This window comes from Lepidochelys olivacea (genome assembly GCF_965140295.1).
Source record: "Lepidochelys olivacea isolate rLepOli2 genome assembly, chromosome: 11".
NCBI classification, from domain to species: Eukaryota; Metazoa; Chordata; order Testudines; family Cheloniidae; genus Lepidochelys; species Lepidochelys olivacea.
Genome location: NC_140421.1, coordinates 18,019,019 through 18,039,302, shown reverse-complemented (window position 1 = coordinate 18,039,302; position 20,284 = coordinate 18,019,019). Strand labels below are relative to the sequence as shown.

The following is a 20,284-nucleotide window of genomic DNA, read 5'->3' as shown; positions in this document are numbered from 1 at the left end:
ACCCACTTCTTCAACAAAAACAGAACACTGTGCATTTCTGTGCATTTCTGCAGCATTCTGGCCAGCTTCGGGAAGATATGAAACTGGTTAGAAAAGAGCTACTACTCCAGTGCCTTGTGAAATACAGGGGAATTAGACACCTTACATTAATAGAAGATTAAATTAGATATCAATATTTGTATTGCAGTATTCAGAGTAATAGCCGTGTTAGTCTGTATTCGCAAAAAGAAAAGGAGTACTTGTGGCACCTTAGAGACTAACCAATTTATTTGAGCATGAGCTTTCGTGAGCTACAGCTCACTTCATCGGATGTAGCTCACGAAAGCTTATGCTCAAATAAATTGGTTAGTCTCTAAGGTGCCACAAGTCCTCCTTTTCTTTTTGTATTACAGTAGCACCTGATATTAAGGCCTTACCGTGCTTGGCACTATATGCACACAGTCAGAGAAAGTGCCTTGCCCTCCAAAGCTTACAGCCTAAACAAACAGGACAGGCAAAAAGTGGGAAAGGGAGAAGGAATGTAAGGCCACGTCTACATTGCCACTTTCAGCGCTAAAACTTCAGTCGTTCAGGGGTGTGGAAAAACACACCCCTGAGCGACAAAAGTTTTAGCGCTAAAAAGCGCCAGTATAGACAGCACCTTATCGCCGGGGGCCGCGCTCCTGGCAATAAAGCTACCACCCCTCATTTGGGGTGGATTTTTTGGTGGTTGGGTTTTTTTTGGTTGTTTTTGTTTTTAAATCACTGGGAGAGCTCTCCCCTGGGCGATAAAGAGTGTCTACACTGCCCAGGTCACAGCGCAGCTGCAGCAGCTCTGCCGCGGCTATACTGCAACGTGGTCAGTGTAGACATACCCTAACATACAAGCAGAGCGAACAATGTGATTACTAGCAAGAGTCATGTTAGCTTCAAAGTTTGGGATTTGTACTGAGTTTTGTTTGTTTGGGGGTGTGGTTTTGTTAGGAGTGGGTTAGTTAAACAGCAAGACAAGAAGGAAGGGTGAGAATACTTAAGGAAGAGAGAGAAGAGGTTTAAATAAAAACCTCTTAGCCTTACATATAAATAAATGCTGTCTTCCCAAGTCTGCACAGACCCACTCCACCCCTGCTCTGAGCTTTGTTGATAAAACCTGAGTCAGTTTTCCTGCTGCCATACAGAACCGTTGGTTCTCATCAGTTCCATTCTTTGGCAGCTGGTGTGAAAAAGTAAGAGCAGCAGAAGAGGCAAGCACTATTCAGTCCAGAAATGGACCAAGAAAAATGGGGCAGAGGGGCATGGTAAAGCAGTAGGGTGTACATTCAGCAAACTGAGGAAGGAAAATACCCAAGACACCACATATATCTCAGCAGCTGCAGAAGACTCGGTGGTGGGGATAGTAGGCTAGTGGACACAGTCACCTTTAGCTCTTCCCACAGAGGCCACATCAGTAGCTCTCAAGACACTGCTGAAGGAGATGGCAGCAAGACAGCTAAGGCAGTCTCTCTAGAAGCCTCCCAACCCATCCAAGACAAACTACCTGATCTCTTTCTACTGGCACAGTGGCCCTGGCAGAGCCACAGGGATAGAGCTCCTTCCCATCACAGCAGCAGCAAAGGAGAATAAGGAAGTAGGCCTGTGTCTGGGTTTAGCTACAACCAGGGATGTCACACAGAGAGCATGACATCACCCATAATGATGTGACCCCTCGGTAATCACTGACATGAAAACCTCACTAAACCATGATGGGATATCCCCATTAGTGATGAATAATAATAATCAGCCTCATGGCTTTTGTGAAGGGACCACATCGAGGGAGGGGAGGAGAGGGAAAGTAGGTCAAGTGCAATCCACTCTTTTGTCCTCTGATAGGACAGAAAGTTGCACCAGTTTGTGCCAACTGCAAGCCATTTACTGAGATCATTCATAAAACCCCCTTTTACATAAGCCATCCAAACGACCAGCAGATCATAACCACTTTCAGTCACTACCAGCCTACATTTTATTTGAACCTGCATCTTGAGGTGAAAAGGCTCCACTATCTTGTGGCCGCTACAGCAATTGTAACACAATAAAAAGAATATTAGAGAAGTAGTCAATGCATTTTTAGCTGTCTTTTAATGAAGTTTAGCAGCTGGTAAAAGGGAGGATGACCCATATCATGTGACCAGTCAGCTTTCCACAGAACCCTAGCAAGTGCCATGCAGCCCACGTTCTAGAAATCTCTGCCTAATCCCAAATCATCCCATCTTGCTCCCCATGCCTGTATTTCACATGGACTCTCCAATCAGACTCCTGACTCATTCTGTCTGTACCATTTGCTGTTCATCGTACTAATTATATGCCTGATTCCACTATCAAAAATGCGTGGTTACCCAAGTGGAAACAACGATAACCCCACAATAACACAGCTACCAAGTTATGTCGCCTCTGTACTTGAAAGAGCAGACAAAGCTGAAATTAGAACCTGGTGAAAGTATTACAATGTCATCTATAAATATCATATATCACTAGCACATTATAATTTAAGTACCAACACTGTTTAAAGCAGACTATGGACTGTCCAATCATCTCTGTGTGGTTTCTCTTCCAATGTAAGCAGAAAAAAAGGGGAAACTTAAAACAGCTATAGGATGAAAAATTCTGTAAAGAACATCCCGAGATTAAGGACGCAGACTGGTCTTGATTTTCCACTGCCTTGCACTTTGTGCAGTCTTTTATATTTGTACAAAGGGAGCTTCACACACTACCATTCTGATCTGGTAGCATTTTTATACAGGTGCAAGTGACTACACAAGGTATAAACGATGGAGAATCAACAAGTGATGGAAAGAGTGCTGCACTTGTTTATCTTTCAAATGAACACACTTAGTAGATACAACACACTTCTAGAGATAAATATGGCATTACATAGTAAGGTTCTTCTTTTACAATTTATGAAGGGATGAAAGTGACTACTAACAAGGAGAAACAAATATCTAGCAGATAACATTCATATACTGAATACAATTTTTGAAGCAGCAATAGGAACCGTGCTCCTTCCATGTGAATGTGTGTGCTGACTACTGATCTGCCCTTTGGCTGATCACCATACAGCGAGCCACAAGACAACAAGAAGAAAAAAATCTCCACAGGAAAGTCTCTCAGAACATTTTTATATGGAGTATGTGTGAGAAACCTCAAGATACAATAAATCAGTGTATGTCCTCTATCTAAAGACAATGCAGAATTATTAATTTTGAAGAAAGGTTTCCCTATATTTAGGTATTTAAAGGTCATATACTTGAATATTTTACACAAACACAATGAATTTCACCAGCTGGAAGAGATACAGTAGATAAAACACCTTGAAATCACAGGGTTTAATCCATTGAGATTTCTGTGTGCCTTGCGGTCTTTGTTTTTCTAAAGCAAAACAGGAAGAATGTAAAGATCTGTCCGTTTTCATCTGAAAATCCTATTCCTAAACTGGATTAGCTGGTAACCTAAAAATACCAACCATTAATCTCCAGAAGTCATGAGCTCATGTACCCCAGAAAGTCCTGAACAAACCACTAACCAAAGGAATCAATGTCAGACTCCAAATCAGATCACTCTGGAGCAGCATCAAACTTTTTATTTCAGAGTTGTCACATAATAATTCTGTCTGATGGTTCCTACATAAATGATTAGAAACAGAAGATGTCTTTGTACAGAAACAGACACCCAAAAAAATGACACTTCAGTTTAATTTTAGTCTTAAAATAAAATTTAAAATAATAAATACTGTAGTTTAGCTACAGCTGCTGGAGACATATGCCTCTTAGTGAAGCTCCTCTGCCAACAAAAAAAAGATGTCTGCCATCCGGTTCCAGGGGTTCTAAAAATAGCCATAATATAATACAGGACACTGAAACTTGACAATAAAATTTGTTTCCCCATCAACTTTGTGTCATATCCCATCTTCCAATAACTAGATTGATTTGCAAAAAGAAAAGTAGTACTTGTGGCACCTTAGAGACTAATACATTTATTTGAGCATAAGCTTTCGTGAGCTACAGCTCACTCCATTGGATGCATCGGCTTATGCTCAAATAAATTTGTTAGTCTCTAAGGTGCCACAAGTACTCCTTTTCTTTTTGCAAATACAGCTTTTTGCAAATACAGTAACACAGCTGCTACTCTGAAACCTGTCATTATGCAATAGATTGATTTGCTGCATATCGGCTCATTAGGGCCCTGATCCTGCAAACATCTATGCATGTTAACAATCCCACTGAAGTCAAACATTAAAAAAAAAAAAATCAATTTCTGGTAGTTTTAGATCTTCAGTATATTTAAACTGCCCTGCAAAATGACAAATCCAGAGAAACTTGTTCTTAGTATTAGACTGAATAGACTCTGCTCCTGTTTTTGGTCTAAATGACATTGCAAAGCCTATAGACTCATTTAAATTGACAGGTTTCAGAGTAACAGCCGTGTTAGTCTGTATTCGCAAAAAGAAAAGGAGTACTTGTGGCACCTTAGAGACTAAGCAATTTATTTGAGCATAAGCTTTCATGAGCTACAGCTCACTTCATCGGATGCATACTGTGGAAACTGCAGAAGACATTATATACACAGAGACCATGAGGAGAGTGAGTGGGGGGCAGGGGGCAGAGGGTGAGAAAACCTGGATTTGTGCTGGAAATGGCCCAGCTTGATTATCATACACATTGTAAGGAGAGTGATCACTTTAGATAAGCTATTACCAGCAGGAGAGTGGGGTGGGAGGAGGTATTGTTTCATGGTCTCTGTGTATATAATGTTTTCTGCAGTTTCCACAGTATGCATCCGATGAAGTGAGCTGTAGCTCATGAAAGCTTATGCTCAAATAAATTGCTTAGTCTCTAAGGTGCCACAAGTACTCTTTTTCTTTTAAATTGAAATTTTATATAAACTTCGTAAGTCTTATGAATGGTCCTGCTCTTGTCCTCCAGCAACATAATTCCCTGAAGGAACATGCTGGAAAGTACAAAGGCAAGAAGATGCGAAACGGTGCTGACAGGAAGAACACTGTTCTTTGTGTCTGTAAGAAAACAGTCAACTTTAAAAAACAGGATGGAGAGCTCAATTATCCAGAGCCATGACATTTTGGGGGATTAATTATTTATTGACAAATATGTTGCCAAAATGAAACATGCAATGTAACAAACTATAGAAAACCTCTACTAAACACAACCTTCCTCCTACAAACATATCATCATCATCATCAATCAAGTATTATTTAGAACTGTTTTGCAGTGACATTTATGAGCTATGTGGACAAAAGACTTAAGTCTGTTTATGACAAAAATCTAGCGGGCAAGGAAAGGGCTTTGACTGACAGTACTTAGACAATACCTTGTCCAACTCTTGGCTATGCAACATTAAATCTCTTGTATTCGGAATTATCACTATGGCCTCTGTATATGTCCTGCTCTGTAGCCGGTTCGTCACTTTCTCATATGCCCATGACTAAGTTATACTTATGTCAATCACAGCTTTAGGGGCAGGCAACTTCCTGTCTCTCAAAATGATCCATTCAGCTAACTGTTAATCCAATCTGCAAGCCAGCTCTATTAACAGGGAAGACTTTTCACAAATTAGAAGGATCATTTTAAACATTGTGAAGAAATAGCTGAAAATCTTGATGCTAAAGAACTTGTTCCCTAAAGAACATATTTACCACCCCCATCTTGAGAACATGTGCTAAGTACTAGGAGGGGCAGACAAGCAGCTGAAGAAGGTACAGCCATACCAGAGAGAGCGGCAAAGTAGCCAGGGTTATCCCCTCCTTTTGTTGGATCATATTAAAGAAGTTCTGTATTAAAATCACAAATGAGTTTGATTCCCCATAGTTTAAACTCCAGGGTATTACTAATTAAGAGGTCTCTTGGTTTTCGGTACTGTTTCTCTCCCTCTATGCGTGAAACTTGTAAGCTGCTAATTGTGTTAGTACATTCTAAGACAGAGTCTGTACTCAAAGCAATTCACAGAGAGAGAGACTCAAAACAATACTCTGTAACAACAGAAACAGCACCCAGAAACTCCCCGCCCTTTTGTTGTATTAACAATTGTGATTAAAATAGAGATAGAGGATGTTTGTGGATGGATGCTTGGTGTGGATAATAACTGAATGATCAGGGAGGTGCCAGCCTAAGAATCCAGTGTACATCAGCTGAAGAAGGTGTCAAGTGGAAATAATCAGAGGATCCCCGGAGGGCAGACTGGAATCCACCCAACTGCCTCAAGAGTGGGAGAACCAAAGAACAAGATAACGTCTTGGAGCCGTCAGGAATGTGCTATCTGCTGATTGATTCAGCAACAGCATGATGAAGCAATTCCCATAGACTGGCATAGGAAGAAATTCCTATAAAAATAGACTCTAAAAAGTGAGAACTTTGGGGTCTGATTCTGCAAACCAACTTCCAGGAGCATCAGATGAGCATCTGACAAGGCCCTGCTCCCTCCTCATGTCCAGGCCACCTGGCCAGTGCCTTGGCATGAGCAACTCTAAGGCTGGTAACTATGATAACAAGTTTGCAGAACGTGTGTGTGTGTGTGTGTGTGTGTGTGTGTGTAAATATGAGATTGAATGGAATGTTATAGCTATAACTAACTGCTTACTATGTTAACAACCTTGCAGAACCTGTGTGTGTGTATGAATGAATGTGTGAATAAATATGAGATTGAATGGAATGTTATAGCTATAACTGCTTATTATGATTCTTTCTGTATTCACAATAAATGTGGTATTTTGCCTTTTTCCCTTTAATAAGATTCTGCTGGTTTTTATTTTATTGGTATAACACTTTTCCCCCCCTGCAACACCTCCTGGGACCCAGAACTGTGTTCACTCCAGCTGCCTCCTGCCCCTCCCTCAGTCTATTCAACCTGGACAACACTCAACCGTCTCCATGTTCTCTCCTTTTTCCTTACCTCCTCCCTTTAATGCCCTCTCGTTTCCTTTGTCTGATCCCATCCCAACAAAACCCCACCCTAAAAAAATAAACGAGCCAACCAGCAAAAAAACCTGTGGCATTAATATGTTTGCAGATCCCCACATTGCTCACTTTCATTGCATGTTATATCTGTTCTCAATATCTGAGAAACACAGATCAAAAGTGTTTTAAACTCAACATTAATTCAGACCTGATATATTGCGCGCCCTCCATTCCAAAGTTGCCAGGCTCTTTCTGCCTGAGGGCTAGTCTACATGGCAACGCTAAAAACACTGCCGCAGCAGAGCTTTAACGGATTCAAAACAGAGCTTTTTTAAGATTCAATAAAATCAATTTTGTAATTTGAATTTAACTAAATAACTTAAATGTGAGTGTCATTGGAAATGGACAACACAAGATGCATCTAAAAGGGTTTACTTGTTGGGTGGTAGAAATTACATGCGTCAGCAATGAGGACTATTAACACTTGAACACTAATTTTAATTATTTTTTTTAATTATAAAGAACCAAGTTAAAATATTTTAAACCAGCTAGTCAATTTTCTTAAATTAAAATTGTTTAAGATTTTTATTTTATCAAAAAAAAAAAAAAGAAAAAAAGAAAAAAAAATACTACCCAGAGCTCCAAGCTGAAATATGACTTCCAGCAATCTTCTAGCTTTTAGTTACTGCTCAGGGTTTGATAAACTGTGAATGGGCGGTGGTGACATGACTATGTACTGTACGGCTCTGTGTATTGCTATTTACCCATCTCAGGATGAGATGTTATTGATTGGAATTTGCTTCTCTACCAACAACATAGGAAAGGTATGTGTCTTTTCACACTTGTGCCTTGCCCTGTCAGTTCAAAACGGAATAGTCACCATTTAAAAGAGGTTTTTCATGTAACAGCAGACCAGAAAACAGTTTCCTTGTTGCATAGTCCTGAAATGTATTTCTTTAAAGAAGTTAAGAGCTACAGCACCTGACTGAGCAAACATTTAAACATCTCTACGGCATTTCTGAAGTAGCGCTAGCTTATTTGTTATGATCAAAGTCCATCAATTATTAGCCCATTTGAAGTTAGAATAACTTTTTGGCAGACAAAAAAGGCTCCATAAAAATACCTTTGTTCTAACAACTGTGAAGCACTAACTAAAGTTTTCATGACTCTAAATCCTTTTCCAACTGGCAATATTAGAACGTTGATAAAATATTTTATAAAATAGAAATGTTCTTTAATACTAAGTCAAGCCAGTCAAGTTACAAAAAACATTTACCCAAGCATATACTAATAGTTTCCATGGTCTTCACCTTGAAAACAAACATTAGTGGTTGGGCGTTAAAGTTGTTCTGGAGAAAAACACCGTCTAGGAGCAGCTTAGTACTAGTTACAAATCTGTGACTTCATCAACACTGTGTGATAGGCTCTCACTCAGATCTACACCAGAAGAAAAACCCCAGGAAGGAATTCATGAGAGTGGATTCTTAACATTAGGGAGGAGAATGGTGTTCCAAGATGCACTCGGCTAACAGATCAGTTAAGAGTAGCATTATTCTAAGCAGAGGAAGGAAATAAAAGGGGAGTGACCACCATGGTGACAAGCATAGCATAAAAAAGTCAACATAAGGAAGTCGGAAGGTTTAAAATAATTTAACACTATTGCCAGAGGATCAAAATGTTGAACTTCAACATGTTAGAAAATAACCCCCCAACACACACGATCCTGTAATGGACTTTGGATCTTTGCAGCTCTGTCCGGTTGGAAGCTGTTTGATCGAATAAAGCACCTGTAGCAAGAATTATTCATGTGGTGTTAGCTCCATATACATGGGAATGGCATTAAGCACAAATATGTGATAGTGGTTTCCAATCAAATGCCTGCAATAAAATTAACGGTGGCTTCATAATCTCCTCTACCCAAAGATCCTGATGTGCAAATTTACCTAGCTCATTGGCTGATTTATGGAGCAATTTCAGTTATATATAATGCAATTAACAATCGGCATACCCCTGTAGTCCTAACTGCAGAGCCATGTAGACAAGCCCTCAGTTGCATGAGAGGGACTATGATTCATTCAACATTATATGCCTATTTCAATATTAAGTATTTGTTTAAAATAAGGTTATTGTTGTGTTACTGCTGATATAATTATAGCTACACTTCAATAACAAAAGCATATCCTTCAACAGCTAAACAAGGACTGTGATAAGTTTGTTATAATGATAATTATGCTTGGAAGGATTTGATTTTTATCGGTAAATGTCAGTAAACATCAATTTCACCAAACACATGCAAACAGACAGAAAAAAAATCTTTCCATTGATAACTGAAATTTACAGATAGGCAAAGTAAGAATACTGCTTGACAGCTTATTAGAGTTTGATTTAAGGATATTTACGGTGTATGTTTTGACATAAGATGTTGACAATGTGTATTTTAACAGTTATAAAGCTTTTTTGTTTGGAATCTCAGTGTCTGTTAAATAATTAGTCTGACCCTGCATAATTTCCCATAACTGTTACACTTTAAAATCGATAAAAAATATTTTTAAAATGCTTAAAATAAACACTGATATTACCCATCAAAATTACAAAAAAAATCAAATCTGCAAAGTATAATTATAATATTGTTCTTTTCTCTAAGTATGATGCATTCCCATACTGATTGTCATTACAAGGGAACACAGAACAACCTAGTTTGGAATTTGATAGCTTGTAAATAGAGAAAACAACTGTTTAGACGCAAGTGTAAGGACTTAGATTGGAAACAAGTATGCATCCACCATCTTGCTCCCAGTAACAACATAAATTAGAACCACACTTCTATGGTCTGCTTTTAGCAATTTTTACTGATACAATAATAATTTATCCTCCCAGGGAACAATCTGGCATCATGGTGCTGAATGGCCACATCACTATAAATTGTATAGCATAATCCATTTATTAAACAAGAATTGTAAAAGCTTGTTTATTCCCTAACAATAAGCAAAACATTTTATACAACTTTATGTCATACCATTTTCCTTCCTTTTGATTAATTTCACACTTAACAATGGACATGAATTCTTTTTGAGTAATGATGTCTATAGTATAACCTGTAATTCCTGAAACAGACGAAATCAACCCCACCCTGCATCAATCGGCTGGGACACACAGAACCCACATGTCATTCAATGGAAGGGAACAGCTAGTAATATAGGTGTCGAACTACAGCAGGGCCAGAGGAGTATGATTGACAGTTCCTGTTCAGGAAAAATACATGTCTCTGGAGAATGGCCTGATAACAGAAATGCTGTATATTTATCTGCCTGCAAGTAATATTTGGAAAAGCTTTAAATACACTTAAAGTTTGTCTCCAAATAATTACTACTTGAACATTTAAACTTCACTGTTTCAATCTCTAAAGATATCCCAAACATTCTTCTTGTAATTGCAGAGAATCACTTGTAAAAAGCCATATCCTTCCAGAAGAAGATTTAAAAAATGCAAAAGAGATTTTGCCTTTGGAAGCCATTTATGAAACTGATATTTTCATTAGAAAAAGTTAATAGCAACATGGGTCACTTACCCAACTCAATATTTAGGAAACTGAAAATTTGGCTGTTTTTTAACCATAAGCCACCTGTTGTGGTTTATAGGAGTCAACAGATCATGAAATTATGTCAGATGTACAGTATATCATAGTGAAAATTCTACTTCAATCAACTACTATATACTCTACTTCCAACTGGAAATCAGGCATATCAACTATACCGTAGCTAAGACTCTTTCAGATAATCTTTATGTTCATAATAAAATACAGCTATAAACTGTAGTTCAAAATACAGCTATGAACTATTACTTCTTGACAATGTTTTTAATTTTGGTCTTTGCTTCCAATTAATAAAGGGAAATTGCAATATGAAAAGGAGATATTTTAAATCATTATCTAAATACAAGGAAGAATAATTATTTTTCAAACACCACTATAGGTGAGAGGCAGTTATGCTGGCAGCAGGATGATATAGAATAGGACACAGAAAATGCAGCTCAGAATACATTTCTAAAGAAGAAAATTTCTATAGCACAAAACTGATTGCTGATTACCATGCTGACCAATGTTTTCTCATTGCTACCACATCCTCCCACCATCAGTTTACCATTTCTACACCTACTGCCTACCCTATATTCTTATCCTTAGACTACAAAACTCTCCAGGGCAGGGACCCTCTTTTTGCAATGTGCCTGTACAGCACCTAACACAATAGTGCTGTAAGCCGTAACTGGGGACCATAGGCAGTATCATAATTAAAGAACAAAACAAAACAAATCAAAAGCATGGTAGGCACTTTACAGGCAATAAGAGGACTGGCTTCCTCCTACAAAGTTTGCAATCTTACAATGTGAAGGATTACATATATAAACAAACACACACTGCCTCATTTTAACTGTGTTCAATAAGGAGCTGTATTCCCTTTGTCCTATTTGACTAGAGTTACTGCTGGGAAGTATCAATGGAACGGCAGCTCCCACTAAGAGACCAATTACAGTTACGACTATAATGAAACAGTGACAGGTATTTCTAACCACTGTTTTGTAGACTCGCACTGAATACACGAGACATGGAGAAACACAAGAAGGCATAGAATAAAGATTTCATTGGAAAGAGTGTAGGGAATACAAGTTACTCACAAGAGCTTCTGCAGGCCTCCCAAGCTCATGGCAATAAAGCATTTATATCATACCACACCAGAATATATATTTTGCTTACACCACATTTTACAGAGATAAAAACCTGTGGCGCTTCCCAGAGGGCATTCAGGGTTGTGAGGTACCTTGCTACCACCTGCCCTAGCACAAGGGAGCCTTGTCTGTGCCTGCCACAGGTCAGCTCCTCAATGCCACAGGCAACACAATCCCTCCCCTCTAAATCCTACACGGGGCCCACTCACTCTCATCCAGGTTAACAATAGACATACTCCAACCCCTGAGCCCTACAAGCATCTCCCTGCTCCACTGGACACTTGCAGTATTCACAGATTTGCTGCTTCCAAACAAGCAGTACACCTTAGCTTACTGCTTACACTTCCAACACACGTAACTTCAACATGCATACCGAAGAACGTCAGAGTTATGAACACCAAAGTTAGCAACTAACCAGACAACCACACACCTCATTTGGAACTGAAAGTACGCAATCAGGCAGCAGCAGAGACAAGAAAAAAAAAAAAAAAGCAAATACAATACAGTACTGCAGCATTCTCAAACTGTGGGTTGGGACCCCAAAGTTGGTCACAACCCCATTTTAATGGGATTGCTAAGGCCAGCATTAGACTTGCTGGGCCCCAGGGCTGAAGCCTGAGCTCTATCCACACCTGGAGTGGCGGGGCTCAGGCCCCCCCATTCCCCAGATCATGTAGTAACTTTGTTGTTAGAAGGGGGTCGAGGTGCAATGAAGCTTGAGAACCCCTGAAGTACTGTGTTAAACCTAACCTACTAAAAAATAAAGGGAAAGCAGCATTTTTCTTCTGCATAGTAAAATTTCAAAGCTGTACTAAGCCAATGTTCAGTTGTAAACTTTTGAAAGAACAACCATAATGTTTTGTTCAGAGTTATGAACATTTCAGAGTTTTGAACAACCTCCATTCCCAAGGTGTTCGTAACTGAGGTTCTACTGTACAGTGAAACAAGAAAAAGTTTATATAACAAGGTACAGAGATTTAAGTGACAGCAAGTAGTAGTATTGGGAACAAATTTTACATTCAAAATAAAATCATAGCACACATTCTAGAACTTAGATTTACTTAACTAGATACTTTCATGTCTTATAGAGCAACGTGCACCCAAAGTCCTTCCAGCAAGGCTTGGCTGTGATCTTCCATTCATGAGACAAGTCATGCTGTCAGTTTGACTTCCCAGTGAAGGATCTAGATTTTTCTGTTTGCACCCCCAGACATAGCAGAAGAATCCATTGTCCTTATTCATAAACAGGTCACCTCCTGCCTGCAGTTTTTCCTGTATACTCCTGTCTTGTAGATTTTGCAATCTGAATCAGCATCTGCATCAGTATGCAAACAGGTCTACGTTGTGAGACATACAATATACAATAACCAGACAGGGAGACAAGTGTGTTACCCTCTGCCTGGAAGGAACTTGTCCAAGACATGTCACATCCTGGTTACCTGCCTTACGAACATAATTTTCAGAATAAACACAACTCCTTAAATATTATTTATATATGCATTTTGCAATGATAACAATCACCAGTGGGCTACTGACCCTCAGACACCTCACAGGCCACCCTTTAGTGGAAAAATTATGCATATATCTGACTCGGGGGATCCCTGTAAAACTATGCACCCTTGGGCCTTCTGCTAGTTGGGACCAAGAAGTCCCACGGTCATCAAGGCATTTTAGAAGTGTTAGAGTTCTATAATTTATCAGGACTATTTTTCTTATCCTCCTGCATGTAAAGCCAAATGACAGAGTCATCTGTAGTGTCCTTAGAGGAGAGGAAAAGTAACTAATAAAGGTTAAAATTATCGAAAAGTTTTTTTCAGAAGTCAATGTTAAGGTCCAATCTCTCAATCAGCCAGGGCTAGAAGGAAATGCTTTGTACTACTTGAAATGGGAAGATGCCCAATTCTAAACTGTTCCTATTTCTAGTTTGGGTGATTTACGATATCCTGTCAAGGCAGATTATTTTATTTACGAGTACTTGGGGGGGGGGGGGAAGGGCAGTGGGGAGGTCTACATTTTGAAGGTAAGGAGAAACATTTTAATTTTTTAAAATAGCAACTTTTTGAAAGCCACTCAGAAATGTGAAGCTTTGGAAAGAGTCTTGGTAGAAATTAATTAATGGACTGAATATAGGTGAGATGGGTAAGGGTCATGATAAATTCATCATATGAATAACCACCATGTGTGTTAAATTTCTATATGTGACAGGAATTAAAACACCTACACCACACTCATACTACACAATTAACCGTTAAGAGCCCAATCTAAATCCCTGCATAAAACCTGAGTAAATGTCTGTTTTGGTACGCATTAAATCTTAGAATGATTACCTGCTTATGTGCCAATTTGTACTGGACCTTTCACTGTGAATTAGCAAGTTTCTACTGTGTACTCCTGTAAAGGCGTAAATGCGGAACGAGTGAGAAGCTGGATTAACAGGATTCGGTTACTGAATGCAAAGCCAAAGTCAGTTATCCCAACTTCTTGAACTCACATGTTGGATCTCCTGGTACAAATTCCATTGTTGGCAGGAGCCTGTGCCAATACTGCCAGAGCCCAGAAGTTAAACTGGTTTCAAAAGGATCAGTGTTCAAATTGAAACTGTTCGCAACATTGACTTCTTGTCAGCATAATATGGCTTCTTGTTAAAAAATGCAAAGGGAAAAATATTTCAGTCCTCTCCCTTACACCACCCAACACCCCATGTGCCAAGATTTTCAGGAGTGACTAGATATTCGAGGTGCACTATGTGAGACACCTTAGAGGAGACCAATTTTCATGAAGTATTAATCACCTCACCCTCTGAAAGTCAGGCCTTGTTAAGGTGTTTCAGATAAGGGACTCAAAATCTGAGGCACTCAAAATCATTAGCCATATATGGAAATCCATCTCCCCACCTCCTTTAAAAACACCCAGAACAAAACAGTCATGTTTTTAAAGCAGAGGAAATTTTAAGTATATTGCACTTCTCTATGTATTATATGGAGATACAGGAAATAGAAGTCTTCAATCCCAGCAGGAGACTAAGTAACTACTGAAATTTTATCTGCACATAGGACAATTAAGACAAAATGTTCTTATTATTAAGTAGATTAATTAATGCTCACAAAGTGCTATAAAAATGAAAAGCATTTTATATACTGCTATTATTAAATCATGAGTAACAATTTAATGTTAAATATGTGAAAACAGAACATATCACATGCAAAAACATTCAAACAATTTCTAAAAACTAATCTCAGAAAAGTGATTATAACTAAAGCATCCTGAGACAAATAAAATGAACAAGAGATATATTTAGCTTCATTGCATACTCCTCTTTCTAGAGATAGAGTTCCTTCAGTATGTGTGATTTAAAAAAAAAATCCCATATCTGCCAGGAAATGAGGGCACACTTTTCTCGCTCCACACAGATGACCTGCTTTAAATAGTCTTATATAACTATAAATGAGGTTAGATTGGTCTTACCACATATTTGCACTTATTTTTCAGTCTGCACCACATTCACATGTGTTAAAAATTTCCCCAGACATGTTCAGCTAAAATGATCTAACAAGCTGGAGTGGGTCAGAATCATTGGTACTCAGTGGGACACAGCTGGTGCTCGTTAAAAGCAGAAATGGTCCCTTTAAGTCTCATGAAGAATGAGCATGCTTGCTCTTTCTGGTATATTTTCTTTTGAGAGCAGAGCAGCCATTCTCTCCTAGGAAGAGAACACAAGCCATCCCTGAGGCAGTATCAACAACTAACAGAGCATTTTCCCCAAACCAGGTGGTTTCCCAGCAACAAGCAGAAGTGGATGTGTTTCAGCACTGGGTGAAGTGGATGACATTTCTCTTGCCTACCTCCATAAGGGTATTGTAAGGCTTAATTAATGTTTGAAAAGCTCTTAGCTACTGTAATTGAAAGCCCTAAATACTTTGTAATTCTATAATAATTTAGGGTTGTTTTTTGTTTTGTTTTTGTTAGTACATAGTGGGAGGGGAGAGAAGAGAGAAATGTCCCTTTCAGAAGCTTTCTTGTAGCATTATTAGCAGACTGCCCTAAAGGACCACATTGAGGACCATTATTAAGAAAAAAAAAAAAAAGGCACAGTAAAGTATCCATGTGTGAGAGGTAAACTGAACAGAAAGTCCAGATATCAACAAACCGCAGCAGCAGGAAGTCACCTAAAACTTCCTCTTGTCAGACATTACCCATCTCCTCTAGGGCTTTGTCTACACTAGAAAACTTCGTACCCATGATACAGCAGCTGCCAACAATGTGCAGTTGCAGTAGTAGTAGCAAGAATATACATGTTAAGGAGTTTTTATTACTGTGTCATAAAAACCTCTCAGCAAGTTATGACACAGTGATGTCTGCTCCTGTCTATACTAATAGATTAGCTACTGTTGCTGTAACCTGGGTACTAATTTTTCCAGAGCTCACGCATCCTAGAGTTAAAGGAACAGCCACAGCCCTAAATGGATGTGACCAACTGCAAACTGGTCCTCTGGTAGCCCAACATCAAAAAGTCCTCTTGAATACAAAAGGAAATTCAATGGACAATAAGTTGCTTTGGAAGTTCGCTTCCATTTCCTAGCAAGGTTAAATTAAGTTACTCTAATAAAACCTAAACCTAAACAAACTAATCTCTTTAGATCTATAAAAACAAGCTAAGAAGAATAACCTGAGTTGATCTTGTGAATAGAATTGAACAGCTAACAAAAGCATTGTGTAATGAAACTTCATGAATGATTCTAAAATGAATCAATGTTGCTCTAATTTTTCCTTACTAGCCAAGAAGGCCTTCTCTGTGCAAAAGAAATACAAAGAGATAGAGAGAGACAACACTCAACAGGGACTTCAATGGGTAACCAGAAATAAATTTAACTACAGTGGAGCATATTTGCCCCTAGCTTTAGGATTAATTAGTTGGTTAGCTGTGAGAGAAATCTGACAAAGGTGTAATTCTCCTCTTCTAGTCTCACCAGCCAGAAACTTGCTCAACATTCTAGCCCCTAAATCTGGGGCACAAGTACTCTACAGGTAACAGAGGACATGTCTGCAAGTCATTTCCCAGAATCAAGTTGAAGTTATCTAGCAAAGAAACAGGGTGAGAAACATATCAGTCATAGATGTGGCTGACAGAGGTGAACTGAAGGCCTCCTGGGAGGAAAATTAGCCTTGATTCTTTCACACCACAAGTAAAACTAAGATCCTGAAGACTTCTGGTCACTGAAGTTCCGCAGCACTAGTCTCAACCGTAGGACTGTTTACACTGGTATCCTGACCAAAACTCCAACTAAGGTATGATGTAATTTACCCATCTAAATCCTCCATCCCGTTTCAAATTGAAATGATATTCCTTCCTTTTTGTCTTAAGCCACTGTGAAGTGTTGCTGTGTACCACTAAACAGGTGCCATGTTTTACTCCAAATCTGGATGCATTTCAGTGGTGGGTGAAAGTGATCCTTACATATAATTTGGACCTTAGTTAAGCTTGTAACGTGCCTTCAGAATCCTTCTCTACTGTGTGCCATATATAGCTATATAATATTATACCACATATGAAGCATCAAAGTTTTTTTAATCGTGTGACTTCTTAACAGTTTTAATCTCATTCAAGCTTCAGAAACATCTGGCCTTCAATTAAGTAGTTTGTGGAATTTAAGTTAACGTTTCTACCCCAGCTGCCAACATCTGCACAGCTAGTGAGCTCGTACTTTCTCCCATGTTCGGATCATCTGTTCTGATAAATAGCATTGCTTACAAGTTTCAGTCTCTGCCTAATTAACATATTGAGTCTTTGGCTTCTGAAAAAGCTATTGCAGATACATGACAAAAACTGGAAGGAATCCGCACCATCTCGCAAAATATCTGTGTTATTGGTGAAAGTGTTTTTTCTGCACTAGATTGTCCTCTTAGGACAGCTATTTAAAATCCTTTGAGAGTCACAAGTGCAACTGAATTTGGTGGCCTAGTACCAAGTACATACAAATTCACATCACACTTTCACCACTGTATGGACATTGGATCAAGCACTGCAAAGCATCCTTTCAAGAAAGGTTCAGGACTAGAATAGCAGGAGCAGTTGAGTAAATGAGAAGCCACTGGTTAAGTCAGGTGCATTGTTAGAATTTAAAAGTTAGCACAGCTCATGTCTATGTAGCTTGTTCCCAATAAATGTTAATTATGCTCTGTAATGGGATCTACAAATCCCATGCTGAACACAGGCAGAAGGGGGAGAAGTCTCTCTCCTGTTTACAAGCAAACAGCTTGATCACAACAACCCCATGCAGCTGCCAGAGCTGTCAGTTATGGAGGCAGGCACCCATAGCTTCAACCAATAAAAGGAAACAGGGCCTGCTACAAAGAGGAGCATGCACAGAAGGAAAGGGAGGCAGAAAGACCTGGGATAACAAGGTGGCAACAGCCCTGCACCAGGCTACCTCCAAGAAAACAGCTAGGAGACAGAGACGGCAGCAAGCCCAAAAAGCAAAGGGCTGACAGGCTTAATTGAAGGTGAGGGTCCAAGAACTGTCCTAAGAGCAAACTACAGAGGAATTTTTCAGTCAGAAGAAGCTGAGGCCCCTCAAGAGACCACCCCAAGAGACAGTCACATGCTCTTAGCATTTTTAACCAATAATTACGCTAACAGTATGTTAGGATCAAATAGGAAAGCAATAGAAAATGAAGGGAAAAAATCACAGTACCACTATATAAATCAATTATGCGCCTTCACCTTGAATACTGTATCTAATTCTGGTCACCTCATCTCAAAAAAGGTATAGTGGAACTGGAAAAGGTTAAGAGGAAGGCCACAAAGATAATCAAGGGTCTGAAATGGCTTCCATACAAGGAGAGTCTAAAAAGAGTAGGGCCGTTAGGCTTAGAAAAGAGATGACTAAGTGGGGATATGATAGAGATCTATAAAATCACGAATGGTGTGGAAAAAGTGGATAGAGAAGCATTATTAACCTTTCCACAATACCAAAACCAGGGGTCACCTAATGAAATTAATAGGCAACAGATTGAGTAGAAACAAGAGGAAATATTTTTTTCCACACAACATACAACTAACCTGTGGAACTCATTGTCATGGGATGTTATGATGGCCAAAAGTAAAACTGTGGTACTCTGTACCTCAAAACAACACCCCAGAACCCCGATATTCACCACTGACATAATTATATGCTTTGTACAAAGTATGCCTTGTGAGGTATAATTTAAAGTCTTGATCTGTTGAACATTAATATCCTGTTGGATGGTATGTGCTATCATAGTATGTGAAGTTATGAAGTTTTGCTGTGTGTGTTACTGAAATATGTTGTGAGGCTGGAAACACCCACAGCCAGGCCTTTCAGGTACAACCATGGAATAGACAGTCACGCTGATGGCCCATTAAAGAGAATCCACTATCCCAGGAATGGAATACAATGGAGCCTTCTCAGAGAGAGCGTGTATACAGGGGAGACTACTTGACCAATAGGACTGGACCCCCAAGTCACAATCAAAAATCTTTCCAGTAAGCTGGAAGAAACTATACTATAAACTATAGAAAGGGACGTCATCCGTTTGGCCTCACTCCCCCCAGAACTCAACACCTAGAAACACATCTGAAGAACAAAAGACTTTGAACTGGGGAGGTGGTCCCAGGCTGGAGGAGAGTTCCAGACTGTGTACTGAAGATCTGTGACCGGTTTGTACTATCTATCAGGGTGAGACACTGCTTGATTCAAATCCTGTTTAGTTTATAGAACTCGGATTGTGAACTTCCTTTTATTTTTTAGGTAACCAACTTTGATCTTGCATCCTACGAAGTGGGTATTCACCCACTTATATGTCTTATATAAAGCTTATATGTCTGTTAGTCTATAAGGTGCCACAGGACTCTTTGCAACTTTGATCTCTACACTTATAATCAATTAAATTTTTCTGTAATTAATAAATCTTTTATATTTTACCTAAAACAGTGCATTTTGGTTGAATTGCATGGGAAATCTCAGATCAGCTTACAAAGCCTGTGCATGTCCTCTCCACATTGAGGGAGGGGCAGACTGGGTAATGAACTTACACTACTCAAGCTTCTTGACCAAGGACTGTTTCATACTAGGTGTATGTACACCTACCTCAATAAGGAACCATTCGGAGAGATGCTACCGTAGTAGTAGTAGAAGAGAGTGGTGATGAGAAAAGAAATCAACATTGAAGACAATTCCTGAAAGCATGCACCATGATCTAGTCTAGGAGAAAAGAAAATGTGGAGTGAAGCCAGGAAGTGAAAGCCCAAAACCATGCAATACATATAGTTGCTAGAATAGGATTCAACTAATACATTATTGGAAGAACTTCAATGTCATTTTTCAACAATACTTTATTGCGTTATTCAAGCTCTATAGCACATCAAATACTATTTGACAAGCATATTTGATGAATTCTGGCAAAGTTCTAATGTATTTGACAAATATTTGTTCTGCTCTCTCATTATCCAGTAGAAAACTGAACAACGTTATATACAATATACAATAAACAGTGCAAAAAACTGATACGCCTTTATATTGCAGGGGGTTTGGCCATACAATTTACATCCTGACTAACTGGCTTAGTTCTCATATTAGAAGGCACTGGAGAAATTGTTTAAGTCCTGTAAGTTTCCAATGCCA

The 20,284-nt window shown here is 39.0% G+C and overlaps 1 protein-coding gene across 5 annotated transcripts in view; it reads right to left on the bottom strand.

Annotated features, from left to right (window-relative positions):
• Window positions 1-20,284, bottom strand: part of MGAT5 (alpha-1,6-mannosylglycoprotein 6-beta-N-acetylglucosaminyltransferase) — a 327,724-nt gene that overhangs the window by 185,827 nt on the left and 121,613 nt on the right. The window contains exon 3 of one of the 5 annotated variants that reach the window (XM_084643160.1): window positions 19,751-19,864. The exons of the other annotated variants lie outside the window; for them this stretch is intronic. The gene's annotated coding sequence lies outside the window, so the exon portion shown is untranslated. The remainder of the gene's footprint in view (window positions 1-19,750; window positions 19,865-20,284) is intronic. 5 annotated transcript variants of the gene reach the window in all.